We start from the raw sequence: 22,311 nt of genomic DNA, 5'->3' as shown, positions 1-22,311 counted from the left end.
ATGCTATTTGGGTGATCGTGGATAGATTGACGAAATCTGCACATTTCATACCTATTCATACTACTTGGACTGGTGAGAGGCTCGCACAGGTTTATTTGGATGAGATTGTGCGATTGCACGGGGTACCTACTTCTATAGTATCGGATCGAGACCCCTGTTTTGTATCCTATTTTTGGAGGAGCCTACAGGACGCTTTGGGTACGCGCTTGGATTTCAGCACTGCTTTCTACCCCAAGAGTGATGGGCAGTCGGAGCGTACTATACAGACACTCGAGGACATGCTTCGGGCCTGCGTGATTGACTTCCAGGGAGGATGGTCGCAGCATCTACCGATTGCAGAGTTTGCTTATAACAATAGTTATCAAGCAAGCATCAAGATGACACCGTTCGAGGCACTCTATGGACGGAAGTGTAGATCGCCACTTCATTGGAGTGAAGTTGGCGAGAGATTGGCTTTAGGCCCAGATGTGCTTCAGGAAGCAGAAAATAAGGTTCGCATTGCTCGGGAGCGACTGTTGACAGCCCAGAGTAGGCAGAAAAGTTATGCTGATCGGCGTCGACGAGACTTGGAGTTTCAGATTGGAGACCATGTGTACTTAAAAGTCTCGCCGACTCGAGGGATTAGATGATTTGGAATTCGGGGCAAGTTGAGCCCCCGATACATTGGACCGTATGAGGTTTTGGAGTGTGTAGGCCCGGTANTTTGCATCGAGATTTTTTTGAGTTTGCCGGATTACACCTATTCACCCCTCTCTAGGTGTTACTTACCTTTTAGATCTTCGGGATCTAAATCTTACAAGCTAAATGTTAAATGAATGTGAAAGGTATATGCTAATAATGAATGCATGTGATAAATATTAATGAATGCATGAGATTTATGTTAATCAAGAATGCATGTGGTAGAGGTTAAAGAATGCATGAGATGCTAAGTATTGACTACCTTGGATGACAAATATATGTATATTGACATATTATGGAATATGTTGGGGGAAAGTAAATGCATGTTGACACATTAAAAAATATGCTAGATGAAATTATGCATGTTGGCAAGTTGTAAACTATACTAAAAAGTATATGCATGTGCAATTGTGACATTGTTGCATTTGACATAACAATGAGAACTTAGAGACATTGTGGCATTTGACATAACAATGAGAACTTAGAGACATTGTGGCATTAGTTAGAGACAATGTGATTACTCGGTATATGAGGTTTAGGATTGGTGTTATCCCGGTTTGATTACCACTAGTTGGTAGGGTATTCTCGGGCTAGAGGATTGGATCATACTCACATAGTCTGTTTTTAGCTTGGCCGTGGTCGCTCCACCCAAGCAGTGCACTCCAGAGTTGTCACACGATGGGCTAACGTACTTGCCCATGGACTAACGTACTTGTCCAGCAGACGGTCCCTAGGGCGGTTCGAGTCTCCCGTTATTAAGGGATTTTGGGTTGTGAGTTTTGGGGTTAACAAGTGTTAACCGGGTTAATTGGGTGAAAGCCAAAATGAAAGTGAAAAAGATGCATTATGAGCTATGGATTTGGTAACCCTATCGAGTGGATTTAAGGCTGAGGTGTATGTAAGACGTCCATCACCTCGAGCCTGGTTGTATGCGGTATTCCACAGATAATTGACTTGAGGCCGAGTCGGGTGGTTAGCTTGGCTAAGGTAGAGGAAAACCTTAGGAGCAAATAACGAATGATGTAAAATAACAAAATGTATAAATTATGGAAAAGCTATGGATAGTGGAATAGAGAGTAGAATCAGATAATCTACTTGCATTGTTGCATACATTACATATTGCATGTCTTGAGGCATAAACATGTATTTAATATTTGCATTAAATATTTGTGGATATCTGTTGGACTAACATATTTGCAGTGCCTCCTTTGGACCTGGTGGGTCGAGCTTTTTCCTTGGGTGGCCGTACCCATTGGGAACTATGGACAATAGTTCTCACCCCCGTGTTATTTTTGGGGGTACAGGTTCACACGCGAGCGACACGGCGGCTCGAAGAAAGGGCGTAGCTCCGTAGTTAGCGCCTTACCACCGAGACCAGAGATAGCGGTACCCTGAGTCGACTACTTAGGAATGTAAAAGAAAAGAAAAGAATAAAGCTGTAATAATTATGTTAAATCGGATTGTATTTGGAAGTTAATAAGAATGAAAAGTGTAATATGTGATGTAAAATGTATGTGAGTTGAATAATTATAAAAACTTAATTGCATGTATGTTTTTGATACCTTCCTTATGCAATCTTGTTTGAATGCTGTTCCTGATTGGAACCTCGCGCATTGTTTGATTGTGACGCCTTGGACGTACAGGGGAGACTCTGTCCGCGGTACAGAGAAAACTCTGTCCATTCGGCGGTCTGTCGGCGTGCCCGAACCGACCAAATAGGCGGACTCGGGGCGTGACATAGTGGCTGACGGCTAGTTCTAGATTATACCGATGCATGACGTGACATTCTTGTGACCTATTGGTCGGTTCTTGTGCATATATGTTAGTTGACATTGAGTGGTCGATACTTGCATACATTCGAAAGGATGTTTAGTTGTTCCATCCTAGTTGACCTGAGTGGTCGGTACTTGTATTCCTTATGGTTTGTTGACTTACACGGTCAGTATACCCTGAGGGGTTGGGTTGTCGGCTAGTTGCCGATATTTGGCTATGACCAGTCGGTCGGTTCTTGTATCTCGCACTGTGACCTATTCGGTCGATTCACTACATTCGTTATTGTGATCTATTTGGTCGGTTGGGCTACTTGGTGACCTACATGGTCAGTATACCCTGAGGGGTTGGATTGTCGGCTAGTTGCCGATGTTTGGCTATTGAGCATATCAGCATTGATCGCCACTGCTCGTACACATTTCACGAACACCAGCAATCTGATCCACTACAAGAGGGTGTTCTTTTCTGAAAAAGTGGTTGGGAGTGCCAGCCCGTGAGCTCAAGAGGGGTTATATGTTTTCGACCCAAGAGCTTATGCTGGAGTCCGACCCAAGAGTTTATGCTAGGGTCAGTTACAGTTTAGAGCAGTTGTGGCACAGGCCTGAGGTGTTACGGGCCAACATGGCATATTTCTGATTGGGTACTTTTGGACTTATCGTCCAGTTGATGCATTCAAACAGTAGCGGTAGTTATTTATTTATACATCTCGTTCATGTATTTATTGTTGCTATTGTATTACACTTACCCATACTTTTGTTTATTCTCCTTGACTGGTGAGTACCCCTCGCCCTCGTCGGCTTGCGGTGCCCACTGGGAGGGGAGACATGCGTACATGTTCTCACACCCCACCTGTAGCATACTGGACCTTTGCAAATTGCGAGGTTCGAGTGATTGGATGTGTTTCAAGCTTTTCCACACTTGGTGGAGGGTCGTAGAATGTTTTCCGACCTAAAAAGTTCGAAAACCCGAGTTTTGGACGAGTCCTGAGAGTTTTCACTCTCGGGGACCGGTCCCTGATAGGAGAGACCGGTCCCCCAGTGAGCAGTGTTACGCTGTCGGCGAGGCAACCGGTCCCTGGCGGGCGAGACCGGTCCCCGAGCGCGTCTTCGCAGTGAGAGACCGGTCCCGCGCGGGGAGAGACCGGTTCCCGAACGATGGTTTCTCGGGTTCGACACGAGAGACCGGTCCCTGCTGGGGAGAGACCGGTCCCTGTGGGTGAAAACTGCCCAGTCCGGGCTGTTGCAATTTTGAGTTTTTGAGGGGCCTCTCTGAATTTTGTTGCTCTCAATGGTCTATTTAGCCATTACACTCTCTTCCCTCCTCATTTCTCACCCTCTCCCCACACCTTTTAGAGAGAGAAAAAGAAGGAGGAGAAGAAGAAGAGAAGCTTGCTTGAGGGAGCTTGGAGCTCAACCCCTTTCTCTCCTTTCCACCCTTTCAAAGCTTGGAGCTTGCTTGTAGGGCTTGGTGGTGGACCAATCTTCAACCCTAGAAGATTTGGAGCTTGTTTGGAGGCATCTTGAGAGGTTAGTACTATGATTATACCCTTTGATCTTTGTTTTGGTAGATTTTATCATATGGAACCCTAGAATGGGATTTTAGGGTTGATTTTGGGGCTTTTTGATCTAGGGCTTTTGAGGCTAGATTTCTTGGATTAAAGCCTCCCTTTTGGTTGGATTGGAATGGATTTAGCCTTCTCTTGGAGCTTGAGAAGGATTTTCTACTCTCTAGGTGAGTTTTTGCCCTATTCTTGTGATTGTTAATGTTTGAGCCTAAAGTTGCTCGTAACGCTTGTGTATCTCTTCGCTGATCACTTTTATGGTATTTTGAGACTCGTGGACAATTTTGTTCGGCGAAGCAAAGCACTACGCGACGGTTCGGTGGGTTTGACCTAGCCACACAATGAGAAAATCTCATCTGTGATGTTTTGAGTAACGTTAATTGAAAAAGCATGCATAATCATGTTAGATATATTTATTATGAATTTTAGAATGCTTAACATGCATATATTATGTATAGTGAATTTTTGGACCCCTATGTGGTAGGATGCATGCACGTGGGACATAACATTCTAGTTGGAACTTGGAACCTTGATTCCTATGATGAAAACGAACATTACTTTCATGCATTTAACCTTTAAGCCTAATTGTGATATTAGGGACTTTGGAAGCCTAGAGAGGCTTTGGGACTTAGACCATTTGAGATTTTGGGCCAATGTCATAAAGAGACATTGGGCCCTGGGCTATAATGAACGTTGGTATAATGTCGTATTGAAACATAGAACATGAATTGAGCTTGATTGGGTGTGAAGCTTAAGTGTCATAAAGAGGCACTAAGCAAGTGAGAGTTGTGCTATCACATTGTGACATAGATCTAGACTGTTGGGTTACTAGTAGCTTTTGCCATGTTTGAGACATGAGGGTTGGATACTTGAGCCTTGACTATGCTTGCTTGCCATTTGTGCTCTTCGCACATGATTGTGAGGGTCGCTCCCTACAAGCCGGCACTCTGGAGTTAACCTACGCGACTTATATTCGCTCGTGCGGTATTGGGAAGCCTACGGGGTCGAGTGGGACAGACACATTCCAAGAGTAGGGATGTTGGGCTACCACAGGCACTTAGGCGGCACAAGCTGGACTACCTTTGGTAGGTCCTTAATTGGAAATGAAAATTGACACAGTGTTGAGAATGAATAATCACTACTAGATAGGCTTAGTAGTTGGATTACTTTACATGCTCATGACATAGTATTGGGACATATAGTATACTTGCCTGTTTCATTCATTGCATCATAGTATACTGGGTTGCTTTGATAGAGCTTACTCCTTATACATTGACATATTGCATCGTGAGGTTTACTTGTCTTTATGTTAAGGCATATTAGTATGCATTGGACATATTATCTTATAATAGCATAGATGTACATCACCATGACATCATGCTTACTTGAGACATAGTGGTATAGCATTTCATTTATACTTTCTTTCAGCAGTTCTTATACTTGCTCTTTATTATTTGTTATTATTGTCGTTACTTACCCTTTTCTTTTGGGGCCTAGTGGTGCATTGAGCTAAAGTCAGTAATTGCCCACTGGGAGCTATAAATTATAGTTCTCACGCCCTCTGTTTTATGTTTTCTTTCAGAGCCTTCCACGCCGGGAGAGGCTAGGGACCGAGGGAAGGGCGTGGCTTCGAGCTAGCTCTTCAACGAGTGACGAGTCGCTAGGTGGTCTACCTCTCGATGTTTTTAGTTTGGAGAGGTTGAGAGCTGTACCAGTGTACTAGAGACCACCCCTTTTGTGTACCTTTTTGGACAGATATTGTATATCTTTATGTTTCACTCTTTTTGCTTTAGTATACCTCTTTTACCTTGTTATAGACTATAGATCTATCTGTGCTCTGATATCTCTAGATGTAGATTACTTTTAGTTTTATTTTTTCGCTGTTGTTGTAGACGCCTTATATGTGCTGACATATGGCTAGTCTGGGTACGCTACCGGGAGGGCCCCTGCCAGTCCCGGGGCGTGACACCACCCCCATTACAGGTGATGTTGTGGGTCCTAGTGGGACGGTTCGTGAGGAGCGTACTTAGCGATTGGTAGAGCTACCGTCCTGTTATTGGTTAAACTCTTAAACTCAGTTTCTTTTAAATAAATGACTTAGACAGTAATTATGGCTCAGTGATTCATTGTATTTGGATTCATCTGGCTTTATGAATGTAATAAAGGATTCATGATTCTTGCAAAAATAAAAATGGTTTTCTACCCCTCGTGGTAGCGAGTTTTAAAAGAATTTTCCAGTTTTTCCTGGATATTAGTATTTTAAAACGAGTTTCTAGCTAAGAAACTGTCACGCCCCGGGACCCAGCGGAAGCCCGCCCGGCACGTGCCTAGACCCGCCATACGTCTAAAACATATAAGGCGTCTAAAAACAACAATAATAAAAGCAATAATAAAAGGCATCTAGGAGTATCATAGCATAATAAATGTCTAAATGCTACAACAAAGGATAAGGGTAAAACTGTAAATCCACTAAATAAAAACATAGAGTAAGTACAATAGGAATCCCATAACAAGTGCTAAAAGAAATACAAGGTGGTCTCTCTATACAAGGTACAAAACCCCTTCCTCTCTCAAAATACAAAATGGAGGAGTAACCACCTAGCGCAAAAGAACTCTCCGCGAGCTAGCTAAGCGACACCCTTGCCGCGTTCCCGTGCCTCCGCCGGTGCCGAAGGCTCTGAAAGGAAACATAGAAACAGGGGCGTGAGAACTATTAAATAATAGTTCCCAGTGGGCAACTACTGACTTCAGTGAAACGCACCACTACGCCCGAAACTAAAAAGAGGGTCAGTGTACAACTATAACAAAAGCGATAAATGCACTGTAAGTAAATAAATAAACGAGTACCCATTAATCATGATATCTCTGCTTAGCATGATTTGCATAAGTAAGAAAGCAACTACTAGCTATATGCACATGAACACCCAACATGTAAAGCATAATTATGCAACTATCCAAAGACCACAGTGTAATAGTAAAGATGTCATTGTTTACTATTCTAGTTCAAGTCCACTTTAATAGTTATAAGGTTCACATAGCATGTTCTGTCACCAAGTCCCAATCATATAAGACCCACCCGAAGGCTGTCTGGCCTGCGCCGTGCCTAATGGCCCCGTGGTAGTCAACATCCCCACTCTAGGAATGAGCTGCCCCCACGGCAATCCACTTCGGCGTCCAATCCCGCACGGGCGAGCATATGTCGCAATGGCTATCTCCGGAGTGCCGGCTTGTAGGGAGCGACCCTCACAAGCATGTGCGAATGAGCACAAATGGCAAGCAAGCAATGATCCGTCTCGAGTACCAAGTCCTCATGTCTAACAACACGGAATATATCAAGTCTCTCAATGGCCTATCTCTATATCATCATGTCTCTAACATGGAATATAGCAGATATGTAGTGGCCTATCAGTTTGTCTCTATGTTGCAGTTTCATAGTTTACTAGTTTCAAGTGCCCCTTGATGACACTCTTGTTCTCTATGTCAGAGTATGGCAACTATGTTCCAAAGTACATATTCCAAGTCATAATCCTCATAAGAGAAGTATTTTTCATTTGCAAGAATAAACACTTTTCCCGTATGCATGCATTTTACTCATATAGCTCTACTATATAGTGGAATTTTCATATTACACAAGGCATGCATTTTAAATGCTCTAAAATCCATATAAATTCCATTTAGCATAGAAATGAACTTAAAAATATTTTACAACAAGTAGAAAGAGCATAGGGGCCATTTCGCCTCATTTCCACGAAGCCAAACCCACCGATGACAACGAAACTCCTCGTTCGCTCCAACGAGGGTGTCCTCTAGTCTCCTAGTACCCTAGAGGTATAGAAATATGTGTCATACAAGCCAAACGAACAATACCTAGCTCAAACATTAACCATCTCTTATTAAGGGCAAAAACTCACCTCTTAGGGGAAATCTCTTCACAAGCTCAAAAAGGAGGGTAGAACCCTTCCAATTCAATCTAGAGGAAGGTTCTAATCCAAGGAATCAAGCCTCAAAAGCCCTAAAACGAAAATGCCCAATTAAACCCTAAATTTCTATTTCTAAGGTTTAATCTCACAAAAACCTCAAATCAAGGACCAAAGGGAGAAATCAAGTCTCTAACCTCTCAAGAAGCTCCAAACTTAGCTCCAATCCAAGTGATGTTGAAGATCTCCGCAGCCACTAGCTCCTCTCCAAGCTCTAGGCCATCAACAATGGTGGAGAGGCCACCAAGATGCAAATAGAGGAGAGAAAACCCAATAAAAACCAAGCAAAAGGGGTAAAAATGCAAAGAAAGGGGGAGAGAGCTCCTCTCACCTTCTCCTCCTCAGGTCCTAGCACAAAAGAAGCCCTAAGGGGCGTGGGTGCTGTTATAGATAGGCTACAATCGCGAAAAACCCCCTGCAGTTCAAACTGCACGAAATCTGCCTCCTTGTACCGGTACACAGGCTCTTGTACCGGTACAAGGCCGACGGAAATGCAAACCCGAGGCTCGGGTTGCGCGGTCTGCGGCTCTGTACCGGTACAAGCCCGATGGCTGTACCGGTACAACCATCAATCCTTGTACCGGTATAAGGCCAGTCTTGTTCCGGTACAAGCCCTGCTGCAGGCTATCCGAGGGCGGACCAAAAATTCCAATTTTTGGAATTTTGGTGCCAAGTCTCAAACCAACACCCTCGAGGTGCGTGCCAGGGGTCGGAACACTATCCACGACCCTCCAAAAACTGTGGAAAGGCTCCACACACCGATCAAACACTCGAATCTTGCAATTTGCTAAGATCCAGTGTATTACAGAAACATTTTAAACTGATAGATGTGGATTTATGAAAATTTATGAGGAAATAATTGTGGATGTGAATGGTGTATGAATATGTGGATGTTCATATTCAGTGGTTGTATCTTGTTTTGTGTATCTTATACTTGTGCGACACCGTGCAAAACTCTTAAACTCAGTTTCTTTTAAATAAATGACTTAGACAGTAATTATGGCTCAGTGATTCATTGTATTTGGATTCATCTGGCTTTATGAATGTAATAAAGGATTCATGATTCTTGCAAAAATAAAAATGGTTTTCTACCCCTCGTGGTAGCGAGTTTTAAAAGAATTTTCCAGTTTTTCCTGGATATTAGTATTTTAAAACGAGTTTCTAGCTAAGAAACTGTCACGCCCCGGGACCCAGCGGAAGCCCGCCCGGCACGTGCCTAGACCCGCCATACGTCTAAAACATATAAGGCGTCTAAAAACAACAATAATAAAAGCAATAATAAAAGGCATCTAGGAGTATCATAGCATAATAAATGTCTAAATGCTACAACAAAGGATAAGGGTAAAACTGTAAATCCACTAAATAAAAACATAGAGTAAGTACAATAGGAATCCCATAACAAGTGCTAAAAGAAATACAAGGTGGTCTCTCTATACAAGGTACAAAACCCCTTCCTCTCTCAAAATACAAAATGGAGGAGTAACCACCTAGCGCAAAAGAACTCTCCGCGAGCTAGCTAAGCGACACCCTTGCCGCGTTCCCGTGCCTCCGCCGGTGCCGAAGGCTCTGAAAGGAAACATAGAAACAGGGGCGTGAGAACTATTAAATAATAGTTCCCAGTGGGCAACTACTGACTTCAGTGAAACGCACCACTACGCCCGAAACTAAAAAGAGGGTCAGTGTACAACTATAACAAAAGCGATAAATGCACTGTAAGTAAATAAATAAACGAGTACCCATTAATCATGATATCTCTGCTTAGCATGATTTGCATAAGTAAGAAAGCAACTACTAGCTATATGCACATGAACACCCAACATGTAAAGCATAATTATGCAACTATCCAAAGACCACAGTGTAATAGTAAAGATGTCATTGTTTACTATTCTAGTTCAAGTCCACTTTAATAGTTATAAGGTTCACATAGCATGTTCTGTCACCAAGTCCCAATCATATAAGACCCACCCGAAGGCTGTCTGGCCTGCGCCGTGCCTAATGGCCCCGTGGTAGTCAACATCCCCACTCTAGGAATGAGCCTCCCCCACGGCAATCCACTTCGGCGCCCAATCCCGCACGGGCGAGCATATGTCGCGATGGCTATCTCCGGAGTGCCGGCTTGTAGGGAGCGACCCTCACAAGCATGTGCGAATGAGCACAAATGGCAAGCAAGCAATGATCCGTCTCAAGTACCAAGTCCTCATGTCTAACAACATGGAATATATCAAGTATCTCAATGGCCTATCTCTATGTCATCATGTCTCTAACATGGAATATAGCAGATACGTAGTGGCCTATCAATATGTCTCTATGTTGCAGTTTAATAGTTTACTAGTTTCAAGTGCCCCTTGATGACACTCTTGTTCTCTATGTCAAAGCATGGCAACTATGTTCCAAAGTACATATTCCAAGTCATAATCCTCATAAGAGATGTATTTTCCACTTGCAAAAATAAACATTTTTCCCGTATGCATGCATTCTACTCATATAGCTCTACTATATAGTGAAATTTTCATAATACACAAGGCATGCATTTTAAGTGCTCTAAAATTCATATAAATTCCATTTAGCATAGAAATGAATTTAAAAATATTTTACAACAAGTAGAAAGAGCATAGGGGCCATTTCGCCCCATTTCCACGAAGCCAAACCCACCGATGACAACGAAACTCCTCGTTCGCTCCCACGAGGGTGTCCTCTAGTCTCCTAGTACCCTAGAGGTATAGAAACATGTGTCATACGAGCCAAACGAACAATACCTAGCTCAATCATTAAGCTAATCAAGCATAGGTGAGGAAAACTCACCTCTAGTGCAAAAATCTCCTCTAAAGCTCCAAAATGAAGCTAGGGCTCATCCAATCCAACCTAATGGAAGCCTCTAATCCACTCAATCTAGCTTCAAAAGCCCTAGATTCAAAATACCCAAAATAAACCCTAATATCACAATCTAGGGTTTCATCTCATGAAATCCAATAAATTAAGGATCAAAGGGAAGAACTAAGCTTCTAACCTCTTTGGAAGCCTCCAACAAGTATCCAAGTCCCCAAAATCTGAAAATCTCCCCTCAAACAAGCTCCAAAACCAAGCTTCAAGCTCCTTCCATGGAGGGAGAACACCAAGAAGCAAAAAGAGGGAAAAAGAGAGGCTTAAATCACAAATAAAACCAACCAAAATCAAAGAAATAGAGAGGGAGGGTGTGGAGAACTCCCCTACCTCTTCTCCTGCTGCTGTGAAGCTCAGGGAAGCCCTAAGGGGCGTGGGGTTACTAATAGATAGGCTACAATCGCGAAAAACCCCCTGCAGTTCAAACTGCACGAAATCTGCCTCCTTGTACCGGTACACGGGCTCTTGTACCGGTACAAGGCCGACGAAATTGCAAACCCGAGGCTCGGGTCGCGCGGTCTGCGGCTCTGTACCGGTACAAGCCCGATGGCTGTACCGGTACAACCATCAATCCTTGTACCGGTATAAGGCCAGTCTTGTTCCGGTACAAGCCCTGCTGCAGGCTATCCGAGGGCGGACCAAAAATTCCAATTTTTGGAATTTTGGTGCCAAGTCTCAAACCAACACCCTCGAGGTGCGTGCCAGGGGTCGGAACACTATCCACGACCCTCCAAAAACTGTGGAAAGGCTCCACACACCGATCAAACACTCGAATCTTGCAATTTGCTAAGATCCAGTGTATTACAGAAACATTTTAAACTGATAGATGTGGATTTATGAAAATTTATGAGGAAATAATTGTGGATGTGAATGGTGTATGAATATGTGGATGTTCATATTCAGTGGTTGTATCTTGTTTTGTGTATCTTATACTTGTGCGACACCGTGCAAATATAGGGGGGACTCTGTCCGTGTGAACATACCCCGGGGGTCAGGATTTAAAAAAAAAAAAAAAAAATTGGGCACTTCCGCATTGAATTTATATCAAAAAGGGACCCCGGGGCGTGACAAAAGCTCACTGCCTAATTCTCCTCCTCCCGCTTCCTCCTCCTCCCTATTTTCTCGTCACACTCAAAGGAAGATAGAGAGGACTGAGTTGGAACCCTAACTCCCTCTCCCTTTCTTATCCTCGTCATCCTCATTTGCTTTTCTACAAATCTTATTTGTGTATGCCCTCCCTATCTATTATCTATTCTCTTTGAAAGATCACTTTGGAAGCTACGTGTCCTTTTTTCCTTTCATTGGTAAACATACATGGAGGCCACCCACCTTTAGGCCATATAGAAGTGACACCCTCTATAATGTACCGAATTTTTAATATAAAAGTAAGTGTAAATTAAAATAGTGTAAGATACTATTTTTATTGGACTTAAAAAAGTAAAATATAAGTCGGAAATAACTGGTGCGGAAATCAAAATAAAAATAAAAGATTTAGAATTTTTTGTAAGGAACGGGGCTGATATTTTAGTAAAAAATTCACAGTGTCAGAAAATTATGAAAATTGGAGAATATGTTGGAATTATTTTTATGAGGCTAGATTAAAAGTTTCATGTCATTCTGACACCCGAAAAATGAAAAATAAAATCTGACTGCTTTCTGTTAGAGATTTTAGTCGGTAGAGATTTCGGTGACCAAAAATGGTCCGAACTAGAAAGTTAAGATATTTTTCTCCTTATTAATGTTAATCGAGCCTGACTGTCAAATTTGAGAGCAAACGGACATTCAGAAGGGCTCCGGCGAATAGAATCAGATTCTGAATTAGAAACAGATTTAATTAAGGCTATTGTGAGGGGTGTTATGGTAATTGTTACATTGCTTAGTGGATTTCCAATAACCTGCCAGGGCCATTCTTATCTCTTCATCCTGTACGCATGAGAGAGAGAGGGAAAGGAAGAGAAAAGGAAAAAAAAGAGAAGAGGAAGAAGAAAGTAGTGTATTTGGTGCCGTTTGATGAGCCGATCGAAACGCCGCGCTCCTGATTTTTAGCGTTTCGACATTTGGGTTTTTATTATAATATTATTATAATTTCAAACCAGATTTTTGGTGGATTCTTGACAGTGAATGTTAGGAAGGTATTTTGGATGGATTTATGTTGAAATTGAAGCTTAGAAATTGATTTCTATGTGATTTAGGTGTCGATTTTGCGAGCGTTTCGTCGAGGGAAACCAGCTGGTGAAGCTAGCAATCGGAGGTAAGATGATGTTGTTGCTGTGATGAGAATTATTCTAATTACCCTAAAGAGGATTTAGCTTGGATGTTGTTGGGTTGCTAAAGCTTGTAGATGCCATGATAGACCTAGAACAAGCTATATGTTGTATGTGTATATATGTGAAGTAAGCAACCTATAGTAAGTGGGTCATAATTCCTGGTTATAGTTTGTGGAATTTAACCCAAAAGAAGGTTGAAATTTGGATTGCTTGCTGGTTAGAACATGTAGTTGCTATAAAACCTAAAGATAAACTATGTCATGTGTAGTTGGTATGTGAACTTGGGTTATATAAGAAAGTTGTAGGAGCATGAATAAAGTTTGAGCTATTGTGCAGATTTTTGTAACCCTTTGTTAGGGATTAATGTAAATCCTCTAAACTAGTAAGTTTGAGGTTTTTAAGTTGATTGAAGCTAGAATTATTCCATGTGTTTTGTGGAATTGGTGTAGAAACAGTTTGTATAAAGCTTAAGCTCAAAAATGCTATTTTGTAAGATTGAGGCTCTAGCTTGAAATTGGTCACTTGAAACTCTAATTGAGGATAAGATCGACGCATTGGAATGCTCGGATAGATGTTTCGACGAGCCTACGACAAGCTAGTGAGGAAAAACCTCATTTTAGCTTCGTTTGTCACGAGCGAGGGTTGTGATTGTTCATAAATCGCGGGAAGTAATTTTCTCGCATCTCAACATCATTTAAAGGTGGGTGGTGCCTTCCGAAATCATCGAATGACCTATTATATTTATATCATTTTTCTTGAGTATATATGGATTGTATATATTTAGTTGGTATTCATGCATTATAGGGTTGAGCTTGATATATGATTAGATTGACATATGTCTATTGGTATGCTTTGGAAGCAAGAATACATGTGGATAATGGCTAGTAAACATAGAACCCTATAGATGTATGAACTTGTGTGAACTTGTGTTGAATTATGAAGTAGTTGACAAAGTGGCATTGTTAGTAAATGGTATGAATAACACTGGGTATGGTGGAATGATAAGAACCATGAATGTAGTACCCTATGAATGTGTGAACCAATACTGGATTATGACAATAGTAAACTTGGTGGCATCATGACTAGATGAACTGATTACCATCTAGAGTTGGACATGTAAACCTAGCATAAAGAGCTAGTTAAAGTGTGACATTGTCAGTATATCCTCTAAGTGAGGATTGGATCATACACACATTAGTCTAATGCTCGAGGAAGGTCGCTCCTCCTTGAGCGATGAGCTCCGGAGTTGTCATCAACTAGGTCGATAGCGGAATTCTCCCCAGTAGATGGTCCCGTCGGGTTGTAGCGGAATTCTCCCTGATAAGAAGGGATTTGGTTAGTGAGTTATAGTTAATCAAATGGTTAACTAGATTGATTGGGTAATAGTTATAGTAGCATGCATGCATAAACTCCATGAATATATATACTGTTCTTTCCCGCTTTGTACAGGCATTGTAGTAGATGCATGATATAGTTGGTTACTATTTGTTCTCTTCCTTTGTCTACATATGCCTAAGTAAACCTAATGGGTGAGTCGGCGAGGTCGGCAATCGAACCCACTGGGAACCTTCAGTAGTTTTCACCCCACTAACTATGCAGGTTCTAACTCGTGCGGGGTGGTCAAGGATCGTGACATGGTCAGTGCTCCATAGATAGTGGACATCCATTGAGTATAGTGGTACCTTGTATATATTGAGGAATGTATGATTGTAATAATTATGCAAGCTTTGTATTTGATTTAAAGTAATCAAGATACAATGTATGAATGGTTTAGTTAGTTTTCTTTCACTTGTGCTTGTGTTGCTTACCCTTGTGTAAGCCATGTATATTGAAATGTTATCCTGGGATTATTTCTTTCTTTATACATGTACTTGTGGTTGTTGCGCCTTGGGCGGACAGGGGATGTGCTGTCCGTTCGGCGTCTGTGTGCGGGCCCGGATCGACCAAATTGGCGATAGCGGGACGTAACACCCTCAGTTTTACTTTTCTTTTAATTAAGACATCTTTATATTTTGATTTTTCAAATTAAATTATTCCAATCAGTTACGTTAAAAATTTTAGCAATTTAATACCTTTATTAACTTTTAGTTTTTTATTATTGTAGTTAAATTTGTTAAAATAAGATTAAAATAATTGTACTAATTCTATCATCAGTAACTTCAATAGAATTTTAGTTTATTTGACTAAAATTTATTAGGTCGGAAAAAAAAACAAAACTAAAAAGTGTGTCAAAAAAAAAATTAAAAGATGAAGGGGCCATTTTAAAATGAACTATAGTTGAGGAGTCTCCATACATTTTATTTGCCTTTTTTACTTTTCAGTTTGTGGATCAAATTGACAATAATGCCCTTTAATATTAACCATTGGATCTAATTCTTGGGAAAAAGTACTAAAGCAAATGCCCTTAATTTACACATTGTTTGGTTCAATAAAGGAGGAATAAGGAGTTATTCCTCCCTTGTACCCAAACATAAATTTGAATGGGTGGGAACAGTAGTTCCCATCCCCAGCTTATTGCTCCGCTCAAGGGCATCTCTGGAAATCCTCCTATTGCCTCTTCAACCGAACACTGCACAGGCCTCGTTCAAGGTGCTAGGTTTTTGGTGTTGCCCCTCTTCTTTGCTTCCATGAGTCCATCCTTCTTCTTCCTCGTAGCTTTGGTCTTACTCTAGATCTCAGGCTACCTAGATCTGAGGTTGCGGTCCACTTCATCTTCGTGCCGAACCCTAGATCCTCGCTCTTCTTCCTTGGCTTATTCCCACCGTTTGCTTCATCCTCCGGTCGACCGTTTCTATGGAGAAATCACTACTGATGCTTCTGTGGAGAAATCCTCTGGTTGAGGGCATCTCTGGAAATACTCCCTGTCACATCTTTGGGCATCTCTGCTTGACAGCTTTTGTCGTATTAAAATATACTAACAAGTATTACTTATAATATACATGATAATATTTCATAATTATTGTCAGAAATTATTAAAATATGAAAGTTTTAGAATTTAAAATCAAATTTTAAGAAAAATTAAACCATAAATTTGTATATATTACAAAAAATTTAAAAGTGAAAATTGGTTGATTACAGCAGCAATACAAAAGGCTGTTTGGCTAAGGAGATTTATGATAAATTTGAATGTAACAGCACGTGCAAATGATGCTATTATTATCTATTGTGACAACAAAGTAGCGATAGCTTATGCGAAGGATCCAAAATATCATGAAAAATCTAAGCACATTGAAACAGATATCACTTTATTAAAAATATAATTAGTGCACAATATCCTTAATTTATAAGAATGAATGTCACCAGGCCATGATCAGTCCTCTCATATGGGTGATCGCCTTGTCGCTAGGAGAGCGAGCAAAATGAGACAAATAAGATCACATAAATGCAGTTAGTAATGTAGGTGATCCACTTCGCACTAAATAAGCAAGCTTTCAATCATGAATGTCGCCTTAGATAAGCTATGATGAGACTATAAAGTTGACAATAGCCTGTATGAAGTCGAATGTAAAGAAGGCACCATGTGTCTTGAGTTGTAACAGAACTGACTTTCGTATGGTGTTTTGAATGTGACATGTCCTTAGAGATAGCTCCACCATAGCATTCGTTTATACCGTATGTGGGAGATCGATCACTATTTTTTGAGAGTGACGGTGTCACGCCCCGGGACCGATACCAATTTGGGCCGGCCCGGACACGTCGAACAGACGCCGAACGGACAGAGTTTTTCCTGTCCGCCCAAGGCTCATCACCTGTACCTTTTCAAGTAGAGAAAAGCACTAGCGGAAATATACACAAACGGCTTACACGAGGGTAAGCAATAGCCATGAGTGAAAGAAAGGAAGCTAAACAACTATACAAGTACTATGATTCACTTTTGATCACATACATTGCATTTAACCTTCATATTCATGATTCTTTACATTGCTTGCATCATTTCTTTTACATCACATTTACTTAAGAATTAAGCGTTACATTCTCATTCTTGCTTTTACATCTCAAATCATCAAATACAAAAGATGAATAAGGGTATGCTACTATAAAATGTAAGGACCCAACTCGGGTAGTCACTGTCTATGGCGCGATACCTTTACCGAGGTCGNTTCCTCCAAGCCGCGCACCTAGAGCGCACTTCGGCTCCTAAGCCACCTGCGAAGCTCCTCAACTCCGCAACTGCGCCGTTCCTTAACGCCGCCCCAGCTAACCTCCTAAGGATAGCTAGCTCCTGGCCGCTTCTGTTAGCTGTTGCTCTTAAGCCATTTAACTCAGTACATAAAACCACTTTAGTGAACATGAGTTCAAAAGAATCACCTAAAAGAAACACACTAGCCAGGGCACCCAAAAAGTGAGGCCTAACCTCAAAAGGGCGTAATTTAGAGCCACACAACTAAAAATAAAAGGCGATAGAGAAAATAAACGTAGCTCTCCAAATCAAAAACGGCAAATGTGGATAAGTGGGGGGGAGATCCACAATAAATGGAAAATCTAGGAACCCTAGGTATAGAAAGTTTACCATAGTCTCGCCCATATCCAACATTTAGTACCGGCTCCCGCAATTGTAGTTAGCTGGGGGAGAGAAGCTACCGTGATTAATGCGAATCCCGTACAAACAAAGTTGCATTTATCTGAACCCCACCTTCACCTGAAACTCAGCTTCACTTCAACCCCACTTTTAATCAAGTGAAGACGACAAACAAAGATTGACACCTTCACGTCAAGACACTCAAGACAACAAACAAACCATCTTTCATCTACTGCATTTTTCACATCGAGAGGTGGAAGCCCCGGAGCTTGTAGAATTGATGATTTGTGGTGATTAAGACTTAAAATACCATAAGCAATGAGGGTTCACCTTCTAATCAATCATCAACTTGATTCTCGAAGAAATTCTTGAGTTAAAACTTAAGAATCAAGTCTATGGTTGCTTATACGAAACTCGTTATATGAATAAAATCATAAGAACATGAAAACAAGTTTCTAGGGTTTTAGAAAAGTAGAAATTCTAAGCCTCAACTCATATGATGACCCCCATAGCTTATTTATAAGTTTAGAAGACTTAGAAGTGGACTAGGATTGCAAAAAATCTATTTTAAAAACTAACGTCGTCCTCAGGAACCGGTCCTCTCGAGGAGACCGGTCTTTGAGAGACCGGTCCCTCGAGTAGGAGACCGGTCCCTCGCTGCGTGACAGAAAACACAACGTTCGGGAACCGGTCTCTCATGCCAGAGACCGGTCCCTCACTGCGTGATAGAGAAACCCATGTTCGGGAACCGGTCTTACTTACCAGAGACCGGTTGCCTCAACATTCTACGCAGTGAGGACCCTCGGGGACCGGTCTCTCAACCCTGGAACCAAAACACTGAGAAGTTCAGATTCAGCTTCTTAATGCAATCCAAGTCTTCTAAACTTATTTTAATCAATTAAAATCACCATAAATGATCTATTCTTCATACCTGAGGTGCCGAGCTTTCCGAATGAGTCTTTGATCTTCAACTTGCATCTTAGTTTCAAAACTCCGTGCTTGATTCTTCAAGACTCCATTTGACTTTACGAAATCCGTCAACCTAAAAAATCCTTAACAATCTCCCCCTTTGGCGATTTCGTGACAAAATATATTACAACGCTCGTGCACAACTCAGAAACAATAAAAAGAAGATTGGCGCAATCACCAAACGACAATCTCCTGCATGATCGATCCAATAAAAGAAAAAATTACATTTTTCTCACAATCCTAATACAAACTCTATAACTTAGACATGGAGTCATGAAGTTTTGAAAGTTCCTGCAAAAATATTCTCAAAACACAGTCAAGATTCAAGAGTTTTTATTAAAGATCAAACATAAAGAGTCATATAGTCAAGAGTTGTTAGAAAAACATCAACGTTAGAAAACCATCAACACCTAAATAAGCATCAAAGCTCAAAACATCATCATCATCTAAATACATCATCTAAAAAGCATCAAAATATCAGCATCATACATGCAAAGCATCACAATATTAGCATCATACATGCATCATCATCATCATCTCCCCTTTTTTGTCAAGAAAACGTCAAAACGACAAAAAGAGGAACCCTGCACCATTCAATCTGAGTCATCACCCTGTGGAGGAAGATCAGAGCTACAACAACCTAATTTTTCAAAGATAGCCTTCATTAAACGCTTAATCTTGCTCACATCCCTTCTTATCCGAGCCTGATCCGCAGATAATTTCTGAAGCTCCTCCGATAACCGTTGTTGCTCACGAAAAACAGATGGCACCGAGACATCCTCCTCAGAAATCTCGACAGAAGGACGTGAAGAAGTAGGAGCAGGAGTGTAGCACACTGGACCTTTGCAAATTGCGAGGTTCGAGTGTTCGATTTGTATTCCGAACTTTCACACTTGGTGATGGCTGTCGAATGGGATACGCGGCCTAAATTACGATCTCGACGAGTTTGGCAAGAAGTCCAGAGCTTTTATCCTCTTGCGGGACCGTCCTGATAGAGAGACCGCCCCCCAGCTGAACAGTGCTTGCGAGCCGGCGAGAGCAACCGTCCGTGACACCACGGCGTCCCGCGCAGGAGAGAACCGGGTTCCCGCGCAGGGAGAGACGGTTCCCCGAACGTTGGATTTTCCGGGCAGGCGAGAGACCGGTCCCAGGTCGGGGAGACCGGTCCCTCTGGGCGAAAACTGCCCAGACCGGACTGATGTAAATTTGAGTTTATGAGGGGCCTAACTGGATTTTGTTACCTTAGAGGCTATAGGCAGCCTCTCCTCCCCTCTCACTCTCATTTTCTCTCCCTCACACTCTTCCTACATTTCTAGAGAGAGAAAGGGAAGGAGAAGAAGGAGAAGAAGAGGAGAAGGAGCTTGCTTGGAGGCCTTGGAGCATCATCTTCTTCCCCATTTCTCACTTTGGTGGCTTTGAACTTGCGGTTGGAGCTTTGTGGAGGATCAAACTTCAACCCTACTTGGTTTTGAGCTTGGATTGGAGCTTCTCTTGAGGTTGGTAGCTTGTAATCCCCATTTGTTACATGTTTTTCTAGGTTTTGCTAGAGGAAACCCTAGATTTTGGGATTTAGGGTTTATTTTGAGGGTTTTTGGATTTGAGGGTTTTGAGACCTAATTGATGGGTTTGGAACCTTTATATAGGTTAGATTGGAAGATCTCTACCTCCCATTTGAGAATTAAAAGAGGGTTTTTCACTTGAGGTGAGTTTTCTCCAACCCTAGCTTGAGAAGCTTAGTGTTTGAGCTATTTGCTCTTCGTTTCGTTTGGGTGACCCTATTTTTGATGTTTCTAGGGCACTAGGAAGCTTGTGGATACCTTCGTTCGGCAAAACGAAGAAGTCGATTTTGGTGGGTTTGACTTCATGAAAATAGGGCAAAATGGTCCCTATGCCTTCTAAACTTTTCGTAAAGTATTTTTGAATGCAAATTCATGCTAAATATGATTTATGTGAATTTTAGAACACTTAACATGCATGCCTCATATATCGTAAAATTTGTACTCCATATAGTAGAGCTATATGTGTAGATTGCATGCATTGTGGATAGTGCTTGGTTTTGCAAGTTGAGAACATATTTCCATGCTAGAGTTGAGTGAATTATGCATCATGAACATACTAATGCCATGCTTGGAACTCGTTGAACAAAAGCGTCATCAAGGGGCACTTGAAACTAGTAAACTATTAAACTGCAACATAGAAATATGTTGATGGGCCACTACATATCTGCTACATTCTATGTTACAGACATGATGACATAGAGATAGGCCATTGAGATACTTGATATATTCCATGTTGTTAGACATGAGGACTTGGTTCTTGAGACGGATCATTGCTTGCTTGCCATTGTGCTCATTCGCACATGCTTGTGAGGGTCGCTCCCTACAAGCCGGCACTCCGGAGATAGCCATCGCGACATATGCTCGCCCGTGCGGGATTGGGCGCCGAAGTGGATTGCCGTGGGGGAGGCTCATCCCTAGAGTGAGGATGTTGACTACCACGGGGCCATTAGGCACGGCGCAGGCCAGACAGCCTTCGGGTGGGTCTTATATGATTGGGACTTAGTGACAGGACGTGCTATGTGAACTTTAAAACTATTAAAGTGAACTTGGACTAGAATAGTAAACAATGACACCTTTGCTATTTCTGCATTGAGGACATCGGATTAGTTGCATTTCTATGCTTATGCATGTCATACACACCCATGTACATTCATGATAATGTTGTTCTATTATATATGTAATTCATGCTAAGTAGAGACTGTATGTTACAGTAAGTTATATTTACTTACCTTTCGCTTTGCTACTTTTATAGTCACTGACATCTTTTGTAGCTTTGGGCCTCGTGGTGCATTCACTGAAGTCAGTAATTGCCCACTAGGAACTATTTTTAATAGTTCTCACACCCCTGTTTTATGGTTTACTTTTCAGAGCCTTCGGTACCGGCGGAGGCACGGGATCGCGGCAAGGGGATCGATTAGCTAGCTAGCAAGGAGCGGTACGTCGCCTAGGTGGTTTACTCTTTCTTTTGTAGTTGAGAGAGTGAGAGATTTTTGTATCCATGTATAGAGACCACCTATGTATCTACCTATAGCACTTGTATCTGGGATTTTCTTGTATCACTTTATGTCTTATTTAGTGGATTTACAGTTTTACCCTTATCCTTTGTTGTAGCATTTAGACATTTATTATGCTCTGATACTCCTAGATGTCTTTTATTATTGCTTTTATTATTGTTATTTTTTTTTAGACGCCTTATACGTTTTAGACGTATGGCGGGTCTGGGCACGCGCCGGACGGGCTTCCGCTGGGTCCCGGGGCGTGACAAGGAGGTGGAGCAGCAGTAGGTGAAGAAGGCCGCTGTGACGGAGTTCGAAGCTACACTAATGATTTTACAAACGTAGACTCACTGATCCGTCCCAGACTATGCTCATAGGATGTACAACGTGTATCCACATCATAAAGTCGCAGAATCCTCATGATGATCAATGGGAAAGGCAACCACTCATTCTGACCTGAAGTCTTAACATCCTTCGCCATTCTCCGCCAAATCAGAAACAGGATGTTCATATTAATATTCCTTGCCTTAACAATATCCGGGCTCCCTAACAGATACATATAGAGTATGCGATCCCATTATAAGATCTTCATGTTCGCTAGGGGCAAAATGTTATAACAAACCACGAAATTCAGA

The 22,311-nt window shown here is 41.7% G+C and overlaps 1 long non-coding RNA gene across 1 annotated transcript; it reads left to right on the top strand.

The window, feature by feature from the left end:
• Nucleotides 12,782–14,959, top strand: LOC109713729. The gene is made up of 2 exons (XR_002217157.1): nt 12,782–13,117; nt 14,733–14,959. It is a non-coding gene; the product is annotated as an uncharacterized LOC109713729 (long non-coding RNA).

Source organism: Ananas comosus, linkage group 8, assembly GCF_001540865.1.
Source record: "Ananas comosus cultivar F153 linkage group 8, ASM154086v1, whole genome shotgun sequence".
NCBI classification, from domain to species: domain Eukaryota; kingdom Viridiplantae; phylum Streptophyta; class Magnoliopsida; order Poales; family Bromeliaceae; genus Ananas; species Ananas comosus.
The sequence above is the reverse complement of the archived record's forward strand: the minus strand, read 5'-3'. Positions and strand labels throughout refer to the sequence as shown.